The sequence below is a fragment of the Mobula hypostoma genome, chromosome 3 (assembly GCF_963921235.1).
Source record: "Mobula hypostoma chromosome 3, sMobHyp1.1, whole genome shotgun sequence".
NCBI lineage: Eukaryota > Metazoa > Chordata > Chondrichthyes > Myliobatiformes > Myliobatidae > Mobula > Mobula hypostoma.
The window spans coordinates 211,335,899-211,362,881 of NC_086099.1; the positions used below are offsets into that span (position 1 = coordinate 211,335,899).

The 26,983-nt window shown below is 43.9% G+C and overlaps 1 protein-coding gene across 5 annotated transcripts in view; it reads right to left on the reverse strand.

The window, feature by feature from the left end:
* The window catches only part of dpp6a (dipeptidyl-peptidase 6a), a 1,586,533-nt gene that overhangs the window by 422,173 nt on the left and 1,137,377 nt on the right, over positions 1 to 26,983 (reverse strand). The gene's annotated exons all lie outside the window — the stretch shown is intronic.

Here is a 26,983-nt window from a genome sequence, read left to right on the forward strand (position 1 = left end):
AAAGGGGGAGGGGGGAACCCACAGGATGGCCAAGGGGTATAGTGAGAGGGACAGAGGGAGAAAAAGGAGAGTGAGAGAAAGAATGTGTGTATATAAATAAATAACAGATGGGGTATGAGGGGGAGGTGGGGCATTAGCAGAAGTTTGAGAAGTTAATGTTCATGCCATCAGGTTGGAGGCTACCCAGACGGAATATAAGGTGTTGTTCCTCCAACCTGAGTGTGGCTTCATCTTGACAGTAGAGGAGGCCGTGGATAGACATGTCAGAATGGGAATGGGATGTGGAATTAAAATGTGTGGCCACTGGGAGATCCTGCTTTCTCTGGCAGACAGAGCGTAGGTGTTCAGCGAAATGATCTCCTAGTCTGTGTCGGGTCTTGCCAATATATAGAAGGCCATGTCGGGAGCACGGGACGCAGTATATCACCCCAGCCGACTCACAGGTGAAGTGTCGCCTCACCTGGAAGGACTGTCTGGGGCCCTGAATGGTAGTGAAGGAGGAAGTGTAAGGGCATGTGTAGCACTTGTTCGGCTTACAAGGATAAGTGCCAGGAGGGAGATCGGTGGGGAGGGATGGGAGGGACGAATGGACAAGGGAGTCGCGTAGCAAGCGATCCCTGCGGAAAGTGGGGGGGGGGGAAGATGTGCTTAGTGGTGGGATCCCGTTGGAGGTGGTGGAAGTTACGGAGAATTATATGTTGGTCCCGGAGGCTGGTGGGGTGGTAGGTAAGGACCAGGGGAACCCTATTCCTAGTGGGGTGGCGGGAGGATGGAGTGAGAGCAGATGTGCGTGAAATGGGAGAGATGCATTTGAGGGCAGAGTTGATAGTGGAGGAAGGGAAGCCCCTTTCTTTAAAAAGGAGGACATCTCATTCGTCCTGGAATGAAAAGCCCCATCCTGAGAGCAGATGCAGCGGAGACAGAGAGGCGACACTTCACCTGTGAGTCGGCTGGGGTGATATACTGCGTCCGGTGCTCCCGCTGCGGCCTTCTATATATTGGCGAGACCCGACGCAGACTGGGAGATCGTTTTGCTGAACACCCATGCTCTGTCCGCCAGAGAAAGCAGAATCTCCCAGTGGCCACACATTTTAATTCCACGTCCCATTCCCATTCTGACATGTCTATCCACGGCCTCCTCTACTGTCAAGATGAAGCCACACTCAGGTTGGAGGAACAACACCTTATATTCCGTCTGGGTAGCCTCTAACCTGATGGGATGAACATTGACCTCTCAAACTTCCACTAATGCCCCAACTCCCCCTCGTACTCCATCCGTTATTTATTTATTTATATACACACATTCTTTTTCTCTCTCTCCTTTTTCTCCCTCTGTCCCTTTCACTATTGCCCTTGGCCATCCTCTGGGTTCCCCCCTCCCCGTTTCTCTCTCCCTAGGCTTCCTGTCCCATGATCCTCTCATATCCCTTTTGCCAATCACCTGTCCAGTTCTTGGCTCCATCTCTCCCCATCCTGTCTTCTCCTACCATTTCGGATCTCTCCCTCCCCCTCCCACTTTCAAATCTCTCAATAGCTTTTCTTTCAGTTTGTCCTGACGAAGGGTTTCGGCCCAAAACATCGACTGTACCTCTTCCTAGAGATGCTGCCTGGCCTGCTGCGTTCACTAGCAACTTTGATGTGTGTTAAGTGATATGTAGAGTTTGGTCAGGTGGGGGAGGGGGTGATAGGCAGATGGAGGAGTGGACAGCAGGTATGAAGTCAGTATCTGGGAAGAAATAAGTGGATGTGACCAGGCCTGAAGGTGATGGAATCTGATAGGAAGGTGAGGCATGAAATAAAAGATGGGAAGTATGGAGGGGAACCAGTGGATGGTAAATGAGAGGGTGCTGGAGAAGAAAGGAAGGGTATTATCTTTTTTCCCCTTCGTTGATGTTCTGGAGAGTACTTGTGAAGCCTTTTGTAACTTAAAGCTCGTTTTTGCGTTCAGCAATAACAAGTATGTGTGCTTGCAACACTGTGTGTCCGACAGAGTGATCAGCAGCACTGGGGCTCCACAGGGGACTGTCTTGTCTCCCTTTCTCTTCACCATTTACACCTTGGACTTCAACTACTGCACAGAGTCTTGTCATTTTCAGAAGTTTTCCGATGACTGCCATAGTTGGATGCATCAGCAGGGGAGATGAGGCTGAGTACAGGGCTACGGTAGGAAACTTTGTCACATGGTGTGAGCAGAATTATCTGCAGCTTAACATGAAAAAGACTAAGGAGCTGGTGGTAGACCTGAGGAGATCTAAGGCACTGGTAACCCCTGTTTCCATCCAGGGGGTCAGTGTGGACATAGTGGAGGATTACAAATACCTGGGGATACGAATTGACAATAAACTGGACTGGTCAAAGAACACTGAGGCTGTCTACAAGAAGGGTCAGAGCCATCTCTATTTCCTGAGGAGACTGAGGTCCTTTAACATCTGCCGGACGATGCTGTGGATGTTCTACAAGTCTGTGGCGGCCAGTGCGATTATGTTTGCTGTTGTGTGCTGGGACAGCAGGCTGAGGGTAGCAGACACCAACAGAATCAGCAAACTCATTCATAAGGCCAGTGATGTTGTGGGGATGGAACTGGACTCTCTGACGGTGGTGTCTGAAAAGAGGATGCTGTCCAAGTTGCATGCCATCTTGGTCAATGTCTTCCATCCACTACATAATGTACTGGTTGGGCACAGGAGTACATTCAGCCAGAGACTCATTCCACCAAGATGCAACACAGAGCGTCATAGGAAGTCATTCCTGCCTGTGGCCATCAAACTTTACAACTCCTCCCTTGGAGGGTCAGACACCCTGAGCCGATAGGCTGGTCCTGGACTATTTCCTGGCGTAATTTACATATTACTATTTAACTATTTATGGTTTTATTACTACTTAATTATTTATGGTGCAAATGTAACGAAAACCAATTTCCCCCGGGATCAATAAAGTATGACTATGGATATGACTACGACTATGAGGACCTCCCCTGCCAGCTAAGTAATTGCATTAAGATCCCCCCAAAAAAGCATACGCAGTGAGTCGCCAGGGAAGTAGTCTATGGAGCAAAGGGCTTCAGTTTCGCCTCTTGAAAAGATATTAAGGGCAGAAAAGGAGACAGATGAGAGTGATTACTTAAGTCTGAGAATCTAATGTTCATGCCACGAGATTGGAGACTGCCTAGGTACAGCTCCTCAGTTTGTGTTTAGCCTCGACCTGGAAGGGGAGGAGGCCACTGATAGACTTGTCGGTATGGAAAGTGAAAATAAAATGACTGACCCCCTCCCCCCACCGGGAGACCCTGGCTGTGATCAATGAAGCAATCTCCCAAATCTGTGTCCGATCTCACCGAGGCAGGGGAGACTGGCACGGTACAGTAGCATCGTCTGTTCCTCGTATTTAACTCCCAACGGTTGATGCAACAAGGCTGACCTGACTCCACAGACCTGAGGATAGTTGCGTTTCACTGGGATAGATCTGTAATCGTAACATCTTCCCTTAAGATCGGGAAAAACTTCATTTGCAATCCAGTTGGCTGGAAAGAGATTCCCAGCTATCCTTTGTAGGTGGCGGTGGATTTAATTACTTCTCCCATCCGCAATCCCAGGAGACGCTAAAAACAAATGTCACATTTGTGCAGAAAATCGACAATCCTCAAGCATGAAGACTTCAATTTGTCTTGAGTAATTGACACAATAAATGAGTCATACACTGATTGCAAGAGCGAAAGACAAACCAGTTAATCAAGTCAGAAATTCTGTATGGTTGACAAAGCTCTAGACTAACGGAGACACAGCTAAGAGCGATTTTGTTTCTCATGCAGTTTATTAGAACGATAGAAAAAAAACCTTACTTTTTTTCCCTCTGTCAGTATGACAGGGGAGATGATTTGTGAAGCCTATTAATAATTTAAAACCAGTTTTTTTTGTGTTTAGCGATAACGAGAGGACCTCCCCTACCAGCTAGACGACTGCATTAAACTCCTAAAGCAGCAGACGGCGTTGAGTCGTCAGGGAAGCAGTCTATCAAGCGAAGGGCTTCAGTGTCACCCTTTGAAAGACAGGAAAGACGGGAACATAGACCATGGAGCAGGATGTCTCAGCATTACATCAACTTGGCTTTGATTTACACTCACAGTTAGCACCGGAGTTCTGTCAGTTACCAGACCTACTGGGAGAACTGCAAAGATGTTGAGTATCGTTTGGGAAACGGCACCAGATTCAAATATCCATTCAGAATACACAACATGTACAGTTGGGGTTTCTAATTCCCCAACAATCTGGGGGATTTGGATACTGTGGCTTATTTCCACTTGCTTCTCAAACGAAAGCAACACGTGTGAGGTGGAATCCACAACGACAAGTTCACTTTGGTGTACATCTGATAAAACATTTGGGTCTCTGAGTGACCATGTACAGTGGCGTGGCAATTAGCACAATTTACAATGCCAGCAATCACTGATCGGAGCTTGATTGCCACCACTGTCTGGAGGGACTGTGAACGTCCTTCCCGTGACTGGCTGAGTTTTCTCCAGTCCCTCTGCCACCCCCCCCACCCACATACCAAAGACCCACAGGCTGGGGTTAGTAAGTAGTGCATAAGCTACATTGGCACTGGAGGTGTAGCATCAATTGCCCCCAGCACTTTCCTCGGATGCAAAATGATGCATTTCACTGTATGTACATGTGACAAATAAATTAATCTTTATCTTTACAATTGAGTTCAGGTAAGGCTAGGTGCATAATCTTAACAAAATTTTTGTTCTAGGTGTGATCAGGTGTACATCTGGTCCATATCTTTACATTCCGATTATGCCTTTGAGTTGGGTTGGGTCCATCTACATTCTGATAAAAACTTTTGGGTCTTGATGGGATTAGGTGTACATTCTGTAAATAAAATATTTAGGTCTGGGTCATGTGGGGTTGAATATATATACTCTGATAAAATATTTGGATTTGTGACGGATTTCTTCCAGTCAGAGAGTTGTGAATTTTCAAAGTTCAAAAGACTCAAAAGTAAATTAATTATCTAAGTTTGTACTGCATACGTCACCATATACCACTTTGAGATTCAGTAGCCTTACAGACATGCACAATGAAAATCTACACACAATGACGAAAAACAACCAAAAGAAGTCAAACTGTGCAAATAAAAGTATAAATACATAAATAAGAATACTGAGAACACAAATTGTGGAGTCCTTGAAAATGAGTCCATAGGTCGTGGAATCAGTTCAGAGTTGAGGTGAGTGAAGGACTTTGGAATACTCCACCCCAGAGATCATTCTGGATTTTTGGATATTGAGTTAACATGGGTTATCAGGATTGAACAAGAGAGCGGAGATTTTCAGGCTCAAGAACATCTACTACCCTATCATTAGACCTCTTATGTTCTTAGATAACTTTATGCTGACAAAAGCACTGCAAAGCTCTCAAGTCTGCCCGTAACTTTTCCTATAGTCTTTTCCATCAGAGATAATGAATCAAGCAAATGTTTAGGTAGTATGATGCACAGAATTTGAGGATGACTAATAATGTTCGCAGAACATGATATAATTACCAAAGATGTTATGAACTACTGAATGTAATTCCTATTTCATCAGTTATTGGAATATTGACCCAATTATTTCCACATCTCACTATCAATTCCAACTCATAATTAAGCAGCTAATTAGAGAATTCAGCCAATTAGTACTCTTATCTTGTATTATAAGTGGGCATTTCTGCAAATGTAGCAGTTGTACTCACCTTTTGAGTAGCTGACAGCGAGCTATTGTCTTAAACTACTGACCTTATATAAAGACCCTTTTACATCTCAGTCAGTATAGCTTATGGCTTGCAGCAGAATTTGATGCTGCCATGTACCAGTTACCATTCCATGGGGTAGGGAAAGCTGATTTGGAAGGAATTGTCAATGACACCTTGGCCCAGATAGTATAGTTCATCCTGGGCACAATACATACTACACCTTTATAAACGCAAGAATTTCTACAGATGCTGGAACTCCATAGTGACACACACAGAATGCTGGAGGAACTCAGCAGGTCAGGCAGCATCCATGGAAATGAACAACCAGTCAATGTTTTGGGCCGACACCCTTCTTTGGGAGTGGAATGTAAAGGAAGATGCCAGAATAAAAAGGTGGTGGGAGGGGAAGATGAATATCTAGAAGGTGATAGGTGAAGCCAGGTGGGTGGGAAAGGTACAGATCTGGAGATGAAGGAATCTGATAGGAGAGGAGAGTGGACCACAGGGGAAAGGGAAAGAGAAGGGGCACCAGGGGGAGGGGATAGGCAGGTAGAGAGGAGGTAAGAGGCCAGAATGAGGGATATAAGAGGGGGCTACCCAGATAGAATATAAGGTGTTTCTCCTCCTTATCATGGCACAAGAGGAAGCCATGGACCGACATGTTGGAATGGGATTGGGAATTGGAATTAAAATGTTAGGTCACCAGGAAGTTCCACGTTTGGCTGATGGAATGGAGGTGTTCAACAAAGGGGTCTCCCAATTTACGATGGGTCTCACCAATGCAGAGGAGGCCACATCAGGAGCACTGGATACAACGGACAATCCTCCTACTCAAGATCCCCAGTGGATAGACTACTGTCTCTGCTTGCTCTCCTGCCCCACTGAACTGTTCCTCATACCTTGATAGCATTCTATCCACCTTGATTCAGACTCACGAACTTTCAGTTCCCTGGCCTTCACCAGCTCATTTTCACCTTGGATATCTAATCCCTGTACACTTTGATTCTCCATCAATAATGCCTCAGAGCTCCCTGCTTCTTTCTCAATTAAAAAAATCACCACTTTCCCTCCATCAACACAATTCTCCATCTAGCAGAACTAGTCCTCACCCTCAACAACTTTTCCTTCCATTTTCTCCAGACCCAAGGGGTAGCCATGCACACCTGCTTGGGCCCCAGCTATGCTTGCCCTTTTGATAGCTATAGAGAACAGTCCACGTTCCAAGCATTTCCTGGTAATGCTCCCCAACTCTTCCTGCAGTACATCGACAAATGCATTGGTGCTGCTTCATGCACCTATACTGAGCTCATCAATTTCATCAAGTTTGCCTCCAACTTCCAACCTACCCTTAAATTCACTTGGTCCATTTTTGACAGCTCCCTCCACTTTCTCGATCTCTCTGTCTCCATCTCTGAAAACATACTGTTGACTGACATCTTTGATAGAACTACCAATTTCCAATGATATTATGTCTATACCTCTCTCCCATTCTGTCTCCTGTAAAAATACTATTCCCTTTTCTCTCTTCCTTTGTCTCTGTCACATCTGTTCCCAAGATGAGCCTTTCCTTTCCAGAACATCAGAGATGTCCTCCTTCTTCAAAGAGTGAGATTTTCCATCCTTCATCACTGACATCACTCCCACCCGCATCTCCTCCATTTCCTGGACATCCACGCTCACTGCATTTTCCCACTATCTTAATCGAAATAGAATTCCTCTTGTCCTTACCTACCACCCCATGAGCAGCCGCATCCACAACTTCCGCAATCTCCAAAGGGACCTTATTACCAACACATCTTTACCTCCCCGCATTCTCCGCTCTCCATAGGGATCAATCCCTCCGCGATTCTCTTGTCCATTCATCCTTCCTGGCACTTAACCCTGCAAGCGGCAAAGTGCCACACCTGCCTATTCACCTCCTCCCTCATCTCTATTCAGGGCCCCAAACAGTCCTTCCAGGTGAGGCAACATTTCACCTGCGAATCTGCTGGGGTTGTTTATTGTATTCAGTGCTCTCCATGCGGCCTTCTCTGCATTGGCGAGACCCCAACTTGGTTCATTGGGGGACCACTGCATTGAGTACCTCTGCTCCATCTGCCAAAAGCAGAACTTCCCAGTGGCCCAAAATTTTAATTCCAGCAACACCTTATATTCCATGTGGGTAGCCTCTAATCAGATGGTATGAATATTGACTTCTCCTTCTGGTAAGAAATTCTTTCTCTGCCCCTCCCCTTTTCTTATATTCCCCACTCTGGCCTCTTACTTCTTCTAAACCTGCCTATCACCTCCTTCTGATGCCCCTCCTCCTTCCCTTTTTCCTGTGGTCCACTTTCCTCTCCCATCACATTCCTTCATCTCCAGCCCTTTACCTTTTCCACCCACCTGGCTTCATCCATCACCTTCTAACTATCCTGCTTCCCCACCCTCTTTTATTAAAATCTTTTATTTCTTGTGTCTTCCCTCTTCTTTTCCAGTCCTGAAGAAGGGTCTCAGCTCGAAATGTTGCCTGTTCGTTCATTTCCATAGATGCTGCTTGACCTACTGAGGTTCCTCCAACCTTTTGTGTAGGTATAAACCTTTGATCAAAATGTAACAGAGAGCCATCACAAAATCCGGTTTCTCCTCTATCGATTTTATCTATACCTCCTGCTGTTTCAGGAAAGCAACAAACATAATCAAAGACCCCTTCCATCCAGGACATTCCCTTTTCTCCCAAGTTCCACTGGGCAGAAGATACAAAAGAACAGGCAACATAATCAAAGACCCCTTCCATCTTGGATTCTCTCTCTTCTCCCCCTGCCCATCGGGCAGATGATACAAAGACTTGAAAACACGCACCACCAGGCTTAAGAACAGCTTCCATCTTGCTACTGATTGGACTCTTAGATGACAAAGATGAACTCCTGACCTTACAATGCACCTTGTCATGGTCCTTGTTACTCATTGACCCTCTGTACTGCACTTCCTCTGTTGTAACTGTAACACACCATCTGCAATCTGTTACCACTTTTCTCTTTGTACTATCTCGTTGAACCAAGGCTTTGAAATGTTCTCTATGGTTGGCACACAAAGTTTTTCAGGTACGTTGGTGCATGTGACAATAATTTACAAATTACTGATTTTAGTCTGCTTTTTCAGAAATGCTGATCTTAGCATGCTGACTTCAAATCTTCAGACCCGAGTTCCTTGCTCTTGAGATCCTTTATATTTTTTTCCTATCTTCTCATATTTTATTCTGCTTAAGCACCTGACAGTTCTTCTTTGAACTGCCTGTTTCAATTTTGCACCTCCAATTGTCTCCTATGAAAACGTGTCTCTTCTCCTCTCCACTCTATTTAAACCTGATCATATACTTCGCCTATCTACTCATTTTCAATTCTGTTGGAGTCCACAGGAAAATGCCAACTTGTCCTGTTTCTTTGCTGCCACATATCTACTGTTCATTCCCCTACAAAATGATAATACACAACAATACATTGTTGAGAATCTCACCTAGTTTACCCTCTGTTCTTCTGCCTTGTCCATGTGTCCTACTTTCAAGTTTACCAACTTATTCAAAGGAGAAGTGTGCAGATGTTTTGAATCATCTGTAGATGCCCTCCAGCCTTTGCATGAATTACTGGATCAAAACCCAAATTTATCTTCAACACAGCTAGGACAGCCATACACTCTCACTCTCTCAAAGCCCAGCAGTGTGTTCCTTAAATATTCAGCTCACACCTGACACTGGCAAAGCATACTCAGCAGGCAAGCTCTACAATGAAAAATTCATCAGATGTAAGGGGCAGTTATAGGGGTGATGGCAGGAACAAATGTAAAGCAACCGTGATGTGGATGTATGGAAATGTGAAGTACAGCCTATGGGACTGTAGTCACTGAAGTTTAGAAGAATGAGGAGGGACTTCTTTGAAGCCTATCAAATATTGAAAGGCTTAGAAAGGCGTCCTATACTGGGGGAATCTAGGACCAGAGAACACAGACTCGGAACAGAGGGATGTCCCTTTATAACAGAGATAAAGAGGAATTTCTTGAGCTAGAAGGTGATGAATCTGTTGGATTCATTGCCACAAGTACGGTCGTGGAGGCAAAGCCATTGGGTATATTTAAAATGGAATTTGATAGTTTCTTGATTAGTGATGGCATGAAAGGTGAAGGCGAATAGGAAGGAGAATGGAGGATGAGAGTGATAATAAATCAGCTTTGATGGAATAGCGGAGCAGATACGATTGGCAAACTTCTGCTGCAATGCCTAATGGTCTTATGAAATGCTAGGAATATAAGCAATTATGTTGGTGAGATGTAATATGTGTAGGGCTATTCAGAAGTGTGATTGTTACTTGAAGGTTCACCAAAAGACAGAGTTTAAACAAAAGTCCTCACTAAATAGATTTTTGGCTAAGAAGGATTGTTGTTTGAGAGAGGTTAGTTATATTGGGCTTTCAATCCTCAGAACTTAGAAAAATCAAAAGGTGCCATCATTGAAAGATGTGAAATTTTGATGAGGTTGACAGGATGCATTGGTGGGTGAATAGTATCATTCACTGGATATAGCTGATGACAGTCGTCCCTCGGTATCCGCGGGGGATTGGTTCCAGGACCCCCCACGGATACCAAGGTCCGCGGATGCTCAGGTCCCTTATATAAAATGGTGTAGTATTCACATATAACCAACGCACATCCTCCTGTATACTTTAAATCACAACACTTCCACGAATTTCAGCTTCTTTCTGCTTTATTGTGCGAATGCTCGATTCGTTCTTACCGACCTTACAGCCCACTTCGGCAAGCGACATGCCACTTTTCAAAAGACCTGAGATTTTAATTTTCTTGGCAAGAGATAGCACTTTACGCTCCCCCTTAGCCTTTGAGGAATTGCTTTGACCACTTAATTGCTCTTTAGGAGCCATTTTTTCATAGAAACGAAGGGTGCACACAATACAAGTAGCGAACGAACGAGACGTGAGGCGAACAATGCTCAAACAATGAGTGCTGGAGAGAGACTGAGGATCTGTGAAATGGAGGAAGGCTACAGCAGGGTATGCCTACACATCACTTCATTCGTGTGGATTCAGCGTAGTGCTCGGCGTGCGGCAAATTCAAGTTTTGCTTTTTGGAACTTCCTGGAATTTTTTTTCAAATATTTTCAATCCGCGGTTGGTTGAATCCGCTGATGCGGAACCCACGTATACGGAGGGCCAACTGTATTCTCAGAGTAAGTGGTTTAGGAATGAGATGAGGATATGTATTTGAATATTAAGGGAAAATTGAGATAGGGGAATAGATAGAAGGACAGATGAAAAATCTGTTTTTTAAATTAAAAGGCAAAGCAGGTTTGAATAGCTGAGATCAACCAGCCACCTGAGAATAAATGAGACACTTCTCAAATGATAAGAATCCTCTAAAAAGTGAAACAAAATTTTAACTGCTAGCTAAGCTTTTCCTGGCATAGCCCAAATTTCAGAGGCTGATTGTTTCTGAATGAACTAATATTCATAAAAATATATACCTTTATATACAAATATATACTTTTAAAAAGATGCAATGAAGCATCCTAACACTAAAAGAAAAGTGTAAATTAATACTTTTATCACCTCCACCTCTCCCTCCTAACCACCCACTCACTCGCAGAGTTCTCCAACCTCAAGACAGGCCACTTCCGGGCTTCCAGCCTCCAGCGGACCCATGAACATACAGACATCAGGCCTCTGGCTTCCTCAGTGCACTTGCAGATTTGCAGACCTGGCGGTGCACTCCATACCCATTGCACTAAAGGTCTTAATTGCCTTCCATATCTACATGATGTATTTTTAAATTTACTTGGATCTCCTTCTGTATTTTATCTTTGGCTTCATACACAACAGTTGTTAATATACTGGTTAGATCCCTGAAGGAATATTGCGGATTTTTCTGGGGTTCTCATATAAGAAGGATGTCAAACATACTCGTATACATATTAGGACAGGATTTCCCCCATGAGCCAGCTCCACCATTCAAATGTTAATGTAATTGTAAACTCAAGGCTGCCTTCACATCTGCTTCAATAATCCTTCACTCATGTGCTTTGGAAAGGGCACAAAGGAGATCTGCTGACTGGGATGAAAGACTGTGGTGACTTGGGTGGAGAAAACAAGAAAATGTACAATGTCCTCTTGCCAGCAGAGAACTCAATGCAGAGTTCAAAGCCACAAAGAGTTTTAACAAATGGATAAAGAAAAGACGTTTCCAGTAGCGGAGCAAGGTTTATGAGAATTCGGGGAAATGATGAGGCAACAATGAAGGGGAATTGGATAAATATATGAAAAGGAATCTGAAGACCTCAGAAAAAAAGCAGGAGGAAATTAGGTAGGTTTTTGCATGAGACAGCAGGGATGGGCCAAATGTCCTAATTCGGAGCTGCAGCATTCTGCCTTGATGTCACCGGAAGGTCATGACAGTATTCATGATTATCACACAAACCTGGCAGCTAATCCATTCATTACGCTTTTTTAAAAGATGAAATTCTAATCTCTCCCTCACACTACACTCTAACTTTGACCTTTGAGGCCATCCATTAATGGCCCGGATTTGACTTTTACATATTAAACCCTTTTTTTCCTGGAATCCCTTGATTTACTTAACTATCTTTTCTGATCATCATATACACCAGTGTTCTGAAACCAAGTAAGTAATAGTCTGGCATTCTTTTTTCCCTGGAGCATAGGAGCAAAAGACTGCTTGAAAGAAAATGCCAGGCTTGTCGACAGTGAAATTTAATTCCTTGAGCTGCCGGAGGCTGAAGGATGTGAGGTATAAAAAGTCATGAGGCGAATAAATACATGTAAATTAAATAGCCCAAATGGAGGGCGAAGGTTGAAGGTGAGAGGGGAAAAACTTAAACAAGATCTGAGGTGCAACTTTTTCATACAGAGATTGGTGGTTATGCGGAACGAGCTGCCAGAGTAAGTGAAACAGTGAAAGTGCAAAGGTGGAACCCTAAGGTCATACAACGTGGAAATTGGCCCGCTGGTTCCAATGGCCCATGCCAGCCGTGTTCCCAGTGAGCTAGTCCCATCTTCCCACACTTGGCCCATTGCCCTCTAAACCTCTCCTAACAATGTACTGATAACCATGTAACAATTACAGCATGGAAACAGGCCATCTTGACCCTTCTAGTCCATGCCAAACTCCTACTCTCACCTAGTCCCACCGACCTGCCCTCAGCCCATATCCCTCCATTCCTTTCCTGTCCATATATCTGTCCAATTCAACTTTAAACGACAACATCGAACCTGCCTCAACCACTTCTGCTGGAAGCTCATTCCACACAGCTACCACTCTCTGAGTAAAGAAGTTCCCCCTCATGTTACCCCTAAACTTTTGTCCTTTAACTCTCAACTCATGTCCTCTTGTTTGAATCTCCCCCACTCTCAATGGAAAAAGCCTATCCACGTCAACTCTATCAATCCCCCTCAGAATTTTAAACACCTCTATCAAGTTCCCCCTCAACCTTCTGCGCTCCAAAGAATAAAGACCTAACTTGTTCAACCTTTCTCTGTAACTTAGGAGATGAAACCCAGGCAACATTTTAGTAAACCTCCTCTGTACTCTCTCAATTTTATTGACATCTTTCCTATAATTCGGTGATAATACTCCAAATTTGGCCTTACCAATGCCTTATACAATTTCAACATTACATCCCAACTCCTACACTCAATGCTCTGATTAATAAAGGCCAGCATACTTACCTAGATAGGTTTGAAATGTTCATAATGGGAGGTTAGTTAGGAAAATTCAGTCGCTAGGTATACATGGAGAGGTGGTAAATTGGATTAGACATTGGCTCAATGGAAGAAGCCAAAGAGTGGTAGTAGAGAATTGCTTCTCTGAGTGGAGGCCTGTGACTAGTGGTGTGCCACAGGGATCAGTGCTGGGTCCATTGTTATTTGTCATCTATATCAATGATCTGGATGATAATGTGGTAAATTGGATCAGCAAATTTGCTGATGATACAAAGATTGGAGGTGTAGTAGACAGTGAGGAAGGTTTTCAGAGCCTGCAAAGGGACTTGGACCAGCTGGAAAAATGGGCTGAAAAATGGCAGATGGAGTTTAATACAGACAAGTGGTATTGAGGTATTGCATGTTGGAAGGACAAACCAAGGTAGAACATACAGGGTTAATGGTAAGGCACTGAGGAGTGCAGTGGAACAGAGGGATCTGGGAATACAGATACAAAATTCCCTAAAAGTGACGTCACAGGTAGATAGGGTCGTAAAGAGAGCTTTTGGTACATTGGCCTTTATTAATCAAAGTATTGAGTACAAGAGCTGGAATGTTATGATGAGGTTGTATAAGGCATTGGTGAGGCTGAATCTGGAGTATTGTGTTCAGTTTTGGTCACCAAATTACAGGAAGGATATAAATAAGATGAAAGAGTGCAGAGAAGGTTTACAAGGATGTTGCCAGGACTTAAGAAACTCAGTTACAGAGAAAGGTTGAATAGGTTAGGACTTTATTCCCTGGAGCGTAGAAGAATGAGGGGAGATTTGATAGAGGTATATAAAATTATGATGGGTATAGATAGAGTGAATGCAAGCAGGCTTTTTCCACTGAGGCAAAGGGAGAAAAAAACCAGAGGACATGGGTTAAGGGTGAAGGGGGAAAAGTTTAAAGGGAACATTAGGGGGGGCTTCTTCACACAGAGAGTGGTTGGAGTATGGAATGAGCTGCCAGACGAGGTGGTAAATGCGGGTTCTTTTTTAACATTTAAGAATAAATTGGACCGATACATGGATGGGAGGTGTATGGAGGGATATGCAGGTCAGTGGGACTAGGCAGAAAATGGTTTGGCACAGCCAAGAAGGGCCAAAAGGCCTGTTTCTGTGCTGTAGTTTCTATGGTTCTATGGTTCTATAACATGCCCACCTCAACCAGTGTTTCTGGCAGCTCATTCCAAACATGCATCACTCTTTGAGTGACAAAACTGATCCGATGTCCCTTTTAAAAATACTGCCTTTGATCTTAAACCCTTCCCTCCTGCTTTTAGCACCCATTTCCTATTTGCATTCACTATGTCTATGCACCTCAGGATCTTATATACCATGATTAGGACACTCGTCAATCTCCTACGTTCCAGGGAATAAAGTCAGAGTCTACCAACCTCTCCTTGTAACTCAGTTCCCCAAGTCCAGTCAACATCCTGTTAAACTTTTCCTGCATTTTTTCTAGTGTAATAACATCTTTCCTACAGAGCAGGGGTTCCCAATCTGGGGTTCATGGACACCCCCCCCCCCCCCTTGTTTAATTGTATTGGACCATAGCATAAAAAAGTCTGGGAACTGCCTATTATAGAGGGTAACCAGAACTCCAGGTTTAGCCTCACCAGCTTCTTAAAAAACTGCAACATAACTTAAAAACTCATATACTCAACATTCTGACTGAAGAATGGGGTGGGGGGGTGGGGGAGGAGAGTATCTCATTGGAACTGAACAAATATTGAAAGGCCTAGACAGAGTGGTGTGATGAGGATGTCTACTCTTGTGGGGGAAACTGAGACCAGAAAGCATAGCCTCAGAATAAAAAGACATCGCTTTAGATCAAAGATGGGGAGGAATTTCTTTAGCAGGAGGGTGGTGAATCCATGGAATTCATTGCCATAGATGGTTATGGAGACCAAGTGATTGGGTATATTGGGCCTTTGTTGGGAGTGGGCCAGTGGTGAGAGTGGAATTGTCAGGCTTTGGCTCGGAAGAGGTGTTGGCTCTGGGTAAGCTTCCCTTTTTTGCTACTGTGTCAGGGGTATAGTGAAGTTTAAATGGCCGTTGTGTGTTCTTCATGCTGGATGGAGGTGTCCCGGGAGATTCGAGTCTCCTAGGGAACTACATCTGTGTGGAGTGCTGTCCGATCGCAGCTCCGTGAAGACTATGTTAGGGATCTGGAGCAAGCAGCTGGATGACCTTTGCCTTGTACGGGAGAGTGAGGAGGTCATCGATTGGAGTTAGAGGGAAGTCGTCACACCTAAGTTGCAGGAGGTGGGTAGCTGGGTGACCGTCAGGAGAAGGAATGGGAAGGCGAATCAACAGTTAGCGTAAAGCACCCCTGTGGCCAGTCCCCTCAATAATAAGTATACTATTTTCAAAGGTTTCAAAGGTACATTTAATGTCAGAGCAATATATACAATATATATCCTGAAATACTTTTTCTTTGCAACCATTCACGAAAACAGAGGCATGCCCCAAAGAATGAATGACAGTTAAATGTTAGAACCTCACAGCCACCCCCCCAGCTCCCCCTTCCATGCGTAAGCAGCAGCAAAGCAATGACCCCCCCTCCCCCACCAGCAAAAAATATGTTGGATACTGTTGTGTGGAATGACCTCCCAGGGGAATGTCACAGACACTGGGTTACCAGCACTGAGTATGGGTCCATGGTTCAGAAGGGAAAGAGGGAGAAGAGGGGAGCGGTTGTGATAGGGGACTTAATCATCAGAGAAAAAGACAGGAGATTATGTGGACACGAACGGGACATCCAGATGGCATGTTGCCTCCCAGGTGCCAGGATCAGGGACATCTCAAATTGTGTCCACAGCATCTTGGAGGGAGAGGGAGAGCAGCAAGATGTCTTGGTACATATTGGTACCAACGACATACAAAAGAAAAGCAAGTAGGTCCTGAAGAGAGAATTTAGAGAGCCAGGCAGAAAGCTGAGAAGCAGGACCTCCAGGATTGTAATTTCGGGATTGCTAACTGTGCCACGCGCCAGTGAGGGAAGAAACAGACGATTTGGCAGATAAGTGCGTGGCTGAGAAGCTGGTGCATGGGTTAGGGCTTCAGGTTCTTGGATCATTGGGATCTCTTCTGCGGGAGGTATGACCTGTTCAAAAGGGACAGGCCGCACCTGAACCTGAGGGGGACCAATATTCATGCGGATAGGTTTGTTGGAGCAGTTGGAGAGAGTTTAAACTAATTTGGCAGGCAGGTGGGAACCAGAGTGAAGGGACTCAGGATAGGATGGATGATTAGAAAGCTAAGTTAGCATGCAGTCAGTCTGTCAGGAAGGGCTGGCAGATGATAGGATAAAATTGCAGCCAGCAGGGTGAGTATCAGTGAATTAGGGTTGCAGAATCTAAAAAGGTAGCAAATACAGTATTCAAAAGTGTTATATCTCAATGCTCAGAGGATAAGAAGTAAGTTGGATGATCATGTTGCACTTTTACAGATTGTCAGTATGATGTGGTGGCCATCCTTGAATCGTGACTGAAGGATGTTTATAGTTGGGAGCTGAATGTCCAAGGTTATGCATTGTATCAGAGGGATAGGAAAGTAGGCAGAGGGGGTGGTGTGGCTCTGCTGGTAAAGAATGGCATCAAATCAGTAGAAAGATGTGGCATAGGATTGGAAGATGTTGAATCCTTGTGGGTTGCATAAAGAAACTGCAAGGTTAAAAGGACCCTGATGGCAGTTATGTACAGGCCTCCCAACAGTAGCTGGGATGTGGACTGCAGATTACAACAGGAAATAGAAAAGGCATGTCAAAAGGGCAATGTTATGGTAGTCATAGGAGACTTTAACCTTCAGATTGATTACGAAAATCAGTTTGGTAATGGATCTCAAGAAAGTGGATTTGTTGAGTGCCCATGAGATGGCTTTTTAAAGCAGTTTGTCATTCAGCCTACAAGGGGATCAGCTGTCCAGGATTGTGTGTTGTGTGATGAACTGGAAGCAATTAGGGAGCTTAAGCTAAAGGAACCCTTTGGAGACAGAGATCATAATATGATTGAGTTCAACGAAATTTGATAGGAAGAAAGTAAAGTCTGACATAGCAGTAAAGGAACTTACAGTGGAATGAGAGAGAAGTTGGCCAAAGTAATTGGAAGGAGATGATGTAGAGATGACAGCAGAGCAGCAACGGCGTGAGTTTCTGGGAAAAATGAGGAAGGTGCAGGATAGGTGTATTTCAAAAACAAAGAAATACTTAAATGGCAAAATAGTACAACCGTGGCTGACAAGGAAAGTCAAGGCGAGTGTAAAAGCAAAAGAGAGGGGCCATACAAGAAAGCAAAAATTAGTGGAAAGGTAGAGGATTGGGAAGCTTTTAAAAACCGACAGAGAGCAACTAAAGGTATTATTTGGACGAAAAATATGAAACATGAAAGCAAGCTAGCAAACAATATCAAGGTGAAAAGGAAAAACTTTTTTCAAGTATATAAAAAGAAAGAAAGATGAGAATAGATATAAGACTACTTGAAAATGAGGCCCGAGAAATAACAACAGGGCCAAGAAGATGGCAGATGAACTAAATGAGTATTTTGCATCAGCCTTCACTGTGGAAGACACCAGCAATATGCCTCATGTTGAAGAGTGTGAGAGAAGAGAAGTGAGTGTAGTTACTATTACAAGGGAGAAAGTGTTCAAAAAGCTAAAATACCTAAAGGTACACAGTTCAACTGGACCAGATGAACTTCATCCTAGGGTTCTGAAAGAAGTAGCAGTAGAGACTGTAGAGGGATTAGAAATGATCTTTCAAGAATCATTGGACTCATGCCTGGTTCCGGAGGACTGGAAAATTGCAAATGTCACTCCACTCTTTAGGAGAGGAGGAAGACATCAAAAAATAAATTATAGACCAGCTAGCCTGACCTCAGTGGTTGGGAAGATAGTAGAGTCAATTGTTAAGGATGAGGTGATGGAGTGCTTGGTGAAAGGCCTAGACAGAGTAGATATGGAATGGATGCTTCCGTTGGTGGGGGAGTCTAGGACAAGAGGGCATAGCCTCAGGATAGAGGGGTATCCATTTAAAAAAGAGATGCAGAGAAATTTCTTTAGCCAGAGGGTGGTGAATTTTTGGACTGTATTACCACAGGCAGCTGTGGAGGACAGATTGTTGAGTGAATTTAAGGCATCTAAGGTTACAGGGAGAAGGCCAGGGAATGGGACTGAGGAGGGAAAAAAGATCAGCTTTGATTGAATGGCAGAGCAGACCTGATGGGTCATATGGCCTAATCCTGCTCCTATATCTTATGGTTTTAAGTTTAAAGCAGGGGTTGATAGGTTCTTGATTGGTAAAAGTGTCAAAGGTTATGGGTAGAAGTAGGAGAATGGTGGTGAGAGAGATAATAAGTAGGACATGATGGAATGGCAGAGCAGACTTGATGGGCTGAATGGCCTAATTCTGCTAATATTATATTATGGTTTTCTGAATGTCAACATGCTAAACACCTTCTTCATCACCTTATTGACATCTGATGTCACTTCCAGTGAGCTATGCACTGAGACTCTTAGGTCCCTCTGTTCCATTACACTCTACAGGGCCTACCATTTACTGTATCAGCCTACCCTGGTTTGATCTCCCAAAATACACTACCTCACATTTACCTATATCAAAGGTCCTGTAGGATCCAGTCCTGACACAGGGTTTCAACCCAAAACATTAACGGCCCAGAACGCTCTCAGAATAGCCGAGTTCTTCCAGCAGATTGTTTGTTGCTGCAGATTCCAGCATCTGCATTCACTTGTGTCTCCATTAGAAACTTCAACTGTAACTTAATTTTTTTAATTCTCTAATCACATGGAGAGCTGGCTGACCTTGTTGTATACAGAGATCTGATCTAGTCACCTGGCAGGTCACTGTGAACCTTTGGACATGAACCAAATTCATCTCAAGGCACATTATTTCTTTTCCTTAAGCAACCCTTTTGAGATATAGGCTGATTCCTGTCCACTGTGTTTAGTTACCAATGAGGCCAATGTGGGAACTGTGGACTCTTCCACACTTAGAAAGTACTTGAATAAGCGCAGAGGTAGGACGGGCTTAGCAGGATATAGGCCAAACCTGGGCAAATGAGACCAGGTTGGTGGGTACCAGGGTCAGCATGGATGAGTTGGGCTGAAGGGCTGTATTATGACTCTATAAGATGCAGCAGATGGTGGCAGTCAGGATAAGAGGCAATGGATGGGGCAAGGAGGTGGGTAGCTTGGGAACTGGTGGGGTCCTTACTCAGGTCTTTTTGCATGCTTGTGATGCATAGTTCCACAGTTCGCAAACCATGCTGAACGCTTCTTCCTCACTTTGAGCGGTCATAGACACAAAAATTATACAAGATTATAACTGACCCATTAGATTATACGTGGCCATTATAATTGTACAATTTATATTTTCATGTAAGTGTTATATATTTCATGCTGTGTGGTCTGTGATGCTGCTGCAAGCAAGTTTTGCAAGACACCTGTGCATACTTGTACACGTGCTTGTGATAATAAACTCAACTTTGACCTTGAGTTTGGGCCAGAGGTGGCTTGGAGTCAATGAGACCGGTGAATTTCTTCAAAGAGGCCTTGAGCCCATCGTTTGCCTGCCTACCAACCTTTTTCGCTGACAGAGTTTGGAATTCTGATAAATAACCAATGAAGACAAGAAAGCAACAGATACACCAGGAAAAAATGACTCGTTTTGGCATGACTGATGATCCAGGCATAAACACAAGCATGAGAAGTATGAGAACGACATTTGACACCTTGTTCCTGCTCCACCATGAAATAAGATCGTGACTGACTATAACCTCAAGTCTGCATTTCTGCTTGTTCACAGTTACCTTTCACCCATTCGCGATCAATAATTTACCAAACTCTTATCAATAAAACTCTCAGAGGGTAGGGTGCATTTGTGAACTGAGGAAATGGTTGAAACAGTAAAGGACACTTGGAGAGATACATAGATAGGAGATCAGAGAGACACATTGGGCAAACAGGTCTAGCTTCGATGGACATCTTGGTTGGCCGAGATGAGTTGGGCTCAAGGTCCTGTTTCGAGGATTTTATTAGTCTTGTCCTTTGAGGAAAATCCTTCCAAGACTTTCAAGCCACTGGGAGAAAAAAAATCATTTCTGTTTTAAATCCTCTGTCTTGATTTTTAAAAATGATCCGTGATTCTATATCATCCCATGAGGAAATAGAAACATAGAAAACCTACAGCACAATACAGGCCATTAGGCACACGATGCTGTGCTGAACTTGTACTTACTTCAGAAATTACCCAGGGTTACCCATAGCCCTCTATTTTTCTAAGCTCCATGTACCTATCCAGGAGTCTCTTAAAAGACCTTATCGTATCCGCCTCTACCACCATCGCTGGCAGCCCATTCCACGCACTCACCACTCTCTGTGTAAAAAAACTTACCCCAGACATCTCTTCTGTACCTACTTCCAAGCACCTTAAAACTGTGCTCTCTCATGTTAGCTATTTCAGCCCTGGGAAAAAGCCTCTGACTATCCACACGATCAATGCCTCTCATCATCTTATACACCTTTATCAGGTCAACTCTCATCCTCCGTTGCTCCAAGGAAAAAAGGCCAAGTTCACTCAACCTATTCTCATAGGGCATGCTCCCCAATCCAGGCAACATCTTTGTAAATCTCCTCTGCACCCTTTCTATATTCTGCCATCATATTTGACCTACCAAAATGAACCACCTCACACTTAACTGAGTTGAACTCCATCTGCCACTTCTCAGCCCAGTTTTGCATTCTAACGAGGTCCCGCTGTAATCTCTGACAGCCCTCCACACTATCCACAACACCCCCAACCTTTGTGTCATCAGGAAATTTACTGAACTATCCCTCCACTTCCTCATCCAGATCATATATAAAAATCACAAAGAGAAGGGGTTCCAGAACAGATCCCTGAGGCACACCACGGGTCACCGACCTCCATGCAGAATATAACCCATCTACAATCACTCTTTGCCTTATGTGGGCAAGCCAGTTCTGGATCCACAAAGCAAGGTCCCCTTGGATCCCATGCCTCCTTACTTTCTCAATAAGCTTTGTATGGGGTACCTTATACCACATTTACTGCTCTACCTTCATCAATGTGTTTAGACACATCCTCAAAAAATTCACTCAGGCTCATAAGGCACGACCTGCCTTTGACAAAGCCATGCTGACTAGTCTGCTGTAAGTCATCCTTGCAATCACCAAGATCCTTTTCTGTAGTGAACACTGAAGGAAAGTATTCATTAAGTACCTCCGCGATCTCCTCTGGTTCCATACACACTTTTCCACTGTCACACTTGATTGATCCTATTCCCTCATGTCTCATACTCTTGCTCTTCACATACTGCCTTGGGATTTTTCTTAATTCTACCCGCCAAGGCCTTTTCATGGCCCCTTCTGGTTCTCCTCATTCCTTTCTTAAGCTCCTTCCTGCTAGCCTTATAATTTTCTAGGTCTCTATAATTACATAGTTTTTTGAACCTTTCGTAAGCTTTTCTTTTCTTGTTGACGAGATTTTCAACAGCTTTTGTACACCACGGTTCCTGTACCCTACCATCCTTTCTCTGTCTCATTGGAACGTACCTATGCAGAATAACACACAAATATCCCCTGAATATTTGCCACATTTCTGCCTTACATTTCCCTGAGAACATCTGTTTGCAATTTATGCTTCCAAGTTCCTGCCTGATAGCTTAATATTTCCCCTTACTCCAATTAAACACTGTCCTAACTTGTTTGCTCCTATCTCCCTCCAATGCTAAGGTAAAGAAGATAGAATTGTGATCACTATCTTCAAAATGCTCTCCCACTGAGAGATCTGACACCTGACTAGGCTCATTTCCCAATACCAGATCAAGTACAGTCTCTCCTCTTGTAGGCTTATCTACATATTGTGTCAGGAAACCTTCCTGAACAGACCTAACAAACTCCACCCCATCTAAACCCTTTGCTCTAGGGAGATGCCAATCAGTATTCGAGAAATTAAAATCTCCCACCACAACAACCCTGTTATTATTACAACTTTCCAGAATCTGTCTTCCTATCTGCTCCTCGATGTCCCCGTAACTATTGGGTGGTCTATAAAAAACACCGAGTAGAGTTATTGACCCCTTCCTGTTTCTAACTTGCACCCACAGAGACTCAGTAGACAATCCCTCCATGACTTCCTCCTTTCCTGCAGCCGTGACACTATCTCTGATCAGCAATACCATGCCCCCACCTCTTTTGCCTCCCTCCCTGTCCTTTCTGAAACATCTAAAGCCTGGCACTCTAAGTAACCATTCCTGCCCCTGAGCCATCCAAGTCTCTGTAATGGCCACAACATCATAGCTCCAAGTACTGATCCATGCTCTAAGCTCATCCGCTTTGCTCATGATGCTTCTTGCATTAAAATAGACACATCTCAAACCATCAGTCTGAGCATATCCCTTCTCTATCACCTGCCTATCCTCCCTCTCACACTGCCTATAAGCCTTCTGTATTGTGAGCCAACTGCTCCTTCCTCCGTCTCTTCAGTTCGGTTATCACCCATCAGCAATTCTAGTTTAAACTCTCCCCAATAGCCTTAGCAAACATCCCTGCCAGGATATTGGTCCCCCTTGGATTCAAGTGCAACACGTCCTTTTCGTACAGGTCATGCCTGCCCTAAAAGAGGTCCCAATGATCTAGAAATCTGAATCCCTGCCCCCTGCTCCAATCCCTCAGCCACGCACTTATCTTCCATCTCACTCATTCCACCGAGATGCAACACTGAGCGTCATAGGAAGTCATTCCTGCCTGTGGCCATCAAACTTTACAACTCCTCCCTTGGAGGGTCAGACACCCTGAGCCAATAGGGTGGTCCTGGACTTATTTCCAGGCATAATTTACATATTACTATTAACTATTTATGGTTTTATTACTACTTAACTATTTATGGTGCAACTGTAATGAAAACCAATTTCCCCCGGGATCAATAAAGTATGACTATGACTATTCCTATACTCACTGTCATGTGGCACAGGCAGCAATCCCAAAATTACTACCCTTGTTGTCCCGCTTCTCAGCTTCTTTCCTAACTCCCTGTAGTCTGCTTTCAGGACCTCCTCCCTTTTCCTACCTATGTCATTGGTACGAATATGTACCACGACCTCTGGCTGTTCACCTTCCCACTTCAGGATATCGTGGACACAATCTGAAACATCCCAGACCCTGGCACCTGGCACCTGGGAGGCAAACTACCATCGTGTTTCTTTCCTGCATCCACAGAATCGCCTATCTGACCCCCTAACTATAGAGTCCCCTATCACTTTCTCTTCCTTTTCCTACCCTTCTGAGCCACAGGTCCAGACTCTGTGCCACAGGCACAGCCACTGTTGCTTTCCCCAAGGTAGGTTGTCCCCCACAGCAGTACTCAAACAGGAGTACTTATTGTTATGAGGACAGCCACAGGGGTACTCCCTGGTGTCTGACTCTTGTCCTTCCCTCTCCTGTTACCCACTTATCTGTCTCTCGAGTTGGCAGTTTGTCCTCTTGCCTGTAGCTCTTCTCTATCACCTCCTCACTTTCCCTGAACAAATGAAAGTCATCGAGCTGCATCTCCAGTTCCATAACACTGCAGCTCGATGCACCTGGTGCAGACCCGCTCTATAAAGCTGTCTTCTTTTTAAATCCTTCCTGCTGGTCTAACTCACTGACGTCCACGTACTTGCGCAGTTGTGCCTCGATAACCACAATGGTTTCCTTGTGCGCACCCTTTCAGGTTCTTATGTGATTCAATCATCACCTCTCACTCTTCCAAAACCAGTGGTAAACAGCCAAGCCTGTTCAACCTTTCTTCATAAGACAACCTACAAGTCTACATATCAATCAGAATACAAGAAGGAGATACAGACCCAAGTGGTTTGGTGCATGACAACAACCCTTCCCTCTATATTGGCAAACAAGCTGGTTCTTTTCTTCAAGAAGAGGGCAGTCACACACTCCTGTCTACTGTGGATGAGAAAGTTGAAAGTTTCAAGCTTCTAGGTATGAACATCAATAATAACCTGCCCTAGTCCAGCTACGTAAGTCGAGAAAGCACACTAGCACCTTCGTTTCTCCAGAAGGCTAAAGAAATTTAGCATCTTCCATTTGACACTCACCAATTTTTACTGATACTCTGCAGAAAGAATCCTATCTCTGTGTACCACAGCTTGGTATGGCAACTGCTTTGCCGGAGACTGCAAGAAAGTGCTGAGAGTTGTGGACATTGATCAGCTTGTTAGGAAACCCAGCCTCTCCTACATAGACTCTGTTTACACTTCCCACTGCCTCAGTAAAGCAGTCAGCATAATCAATGATCCCACCTATCCCGGATATTCTCTCACCTTCTCTCCACCACCCCCCTCACCGCAACCCCACCCCCCACCAGTTGGGCAGAAGATAAAAGAGGCTGAAATCACGTCCCACCAAGCTCAAGGACAGCTTCTGTAAGAACAACTGAATTATGAGGGAAGGCTGGGTTCTGAGTTGGATGATCAGCCATGATCATAATAAATGGCGGTGCAGGCTCGAAGGGCCGAATGGCCTACTCCTGCACCTATTTTCTATGTTTCTATGTTTCTATGTTTCTATCCCCTTGTATGATAAGATGAACTTCTAACCTCACAATCTATCTCTTTATTGTCTGCCTGCACTGTACTTTCTCTGTAACTGTAACACTTTATTTGGCATTATGTTATTGTTTTATCTTGGACAACCTCAAAGCACTGATGTGATGACAATCAGAAATTTACTAATTAACTGCTCAGTAAACGTTAGCCATAGAGGTGTACAGCACGGAAACAGGAAGAGTCCACACTGACCCACTCACACTGATCTAAAGCTATTGCAGTTTTTATTGTTTTATTTTTATTTAGAGATACAGCACAGTAATAGGGCCTTCCAGCCCATTGACCCCACGTCATGCAATTACAACCATGTGACCAATTAACCTATTAACGTCTTTGGAATGCGGGAGGAAACTGAAACACCCGGAGGAAACCCCCAAATTCTCAGGGGGAACATACAAACTCCTCAGAGATGGTGGTGTCGCTGTCGCTGTAATAGTATTGTGCTAACCGCTACACTACCCTGCTACCCCAAATTTCATTCTCTCTACTTTCCCCATCACCCACCTCCCCCAAGATCCAGTCTCTCTTGTACACGTAAGAAGCAATTAACAGTGGGCAATCAACCACCCAACACGCAGACTTTAGGATGTGGGAGGGAAGCTGGAGCACCTGGAGGAAACTCTTATGGTTACAGGGAGAACATGCAAACTCCACATAAGCAGCACCAGAGGTCAGGACACAGCAAGTCACTGGTTTTCTCACGCAATTTCAATGCATTTCTATCGTTCCTTAAACGAGGAAAGTAATATTATGCATTAGACCTGATTTGCTGAGTTCCTCCAGCATTTTGTGTGTGTTGCTTTGGATTTCCAGCATCTGCAGACTTTCCTGTGTTTAATCAATTCTTTGAGTTGTTAAATCTAAAATAACTTGCAGATGCTGTAAATCTGAAATTAAAAAAACTGAAATACCACACAAAAAAAATCAGTTTCTTTCCCCACATCCACTTCTTGACCTGTTAGGCATTTCCATTATTTTCCAAAAATTACAATTAAGTGATTCTTTGTGGTTGCACTCAAATTCTTTTGTACTTTAACAAATGTAAAATCTGCCAATGCCTTCACTATTCAATGTCATTTTAGGATGATCTTGCATGATAAGATATCCATTGAAGTACTTAAAACAAGTAAGTTGTTGCAGTTTTAAAATGCAGCTTAAAATAGGTTGATCACTGAAAGTCTCACCATTTGTGAGTGACCTGATTTCGAGCAAGTACAAATGACTTTAAAGAGAAAACATACAGAGCAATTTGCTGGATGCATTGATGAACTGTAGTTAACTTGTTAGCAAATCTAAAAATAAAATAAGGATTTTAAGTGTCCTTGCACCTAGAAAAAAAGGCTGCATTGAAATCATTTAAATCAGCACATGTAGCAGAGACTTCAATTGGTGATTAATTCACTCTGGGAACAAGGCTGATTTTCTGAACAGAGCTGTCTTCAAGCACGATGTTATTTAACCTTGTGCAGAAAGTTAATTTGCATCAAAGGAAACTGAAGCTTAAAATTCCACAGTTCTCTGTGCTGGCCTGTTTAACTTGCAGTAAAACCCCACCATCCAGGCCATATTCTCTTCTCGCTGCTTTGAGAATGGTGAAGGCATTACGGGAGCCTTAGGTCCTACACCACCAGGTTCAGGTACAGTCACAGTATTACCCCCTCAGCCATCAGGGTCCTGAACCAGCATGGATAACTTCACTCACCTCAACACTGAACTGATTCCACACCCTATGGACTCACTTTCAAGGACTCAACAATTTATGTTCTCAACATTAGTTATTTATTATTATTTTGTTTTTGTATTTGCACAATTTGTCTTTTGCACATTGGATGTTTGTCTGTTTTTGTTTTGTGCAGTTTTTTCATTGATTC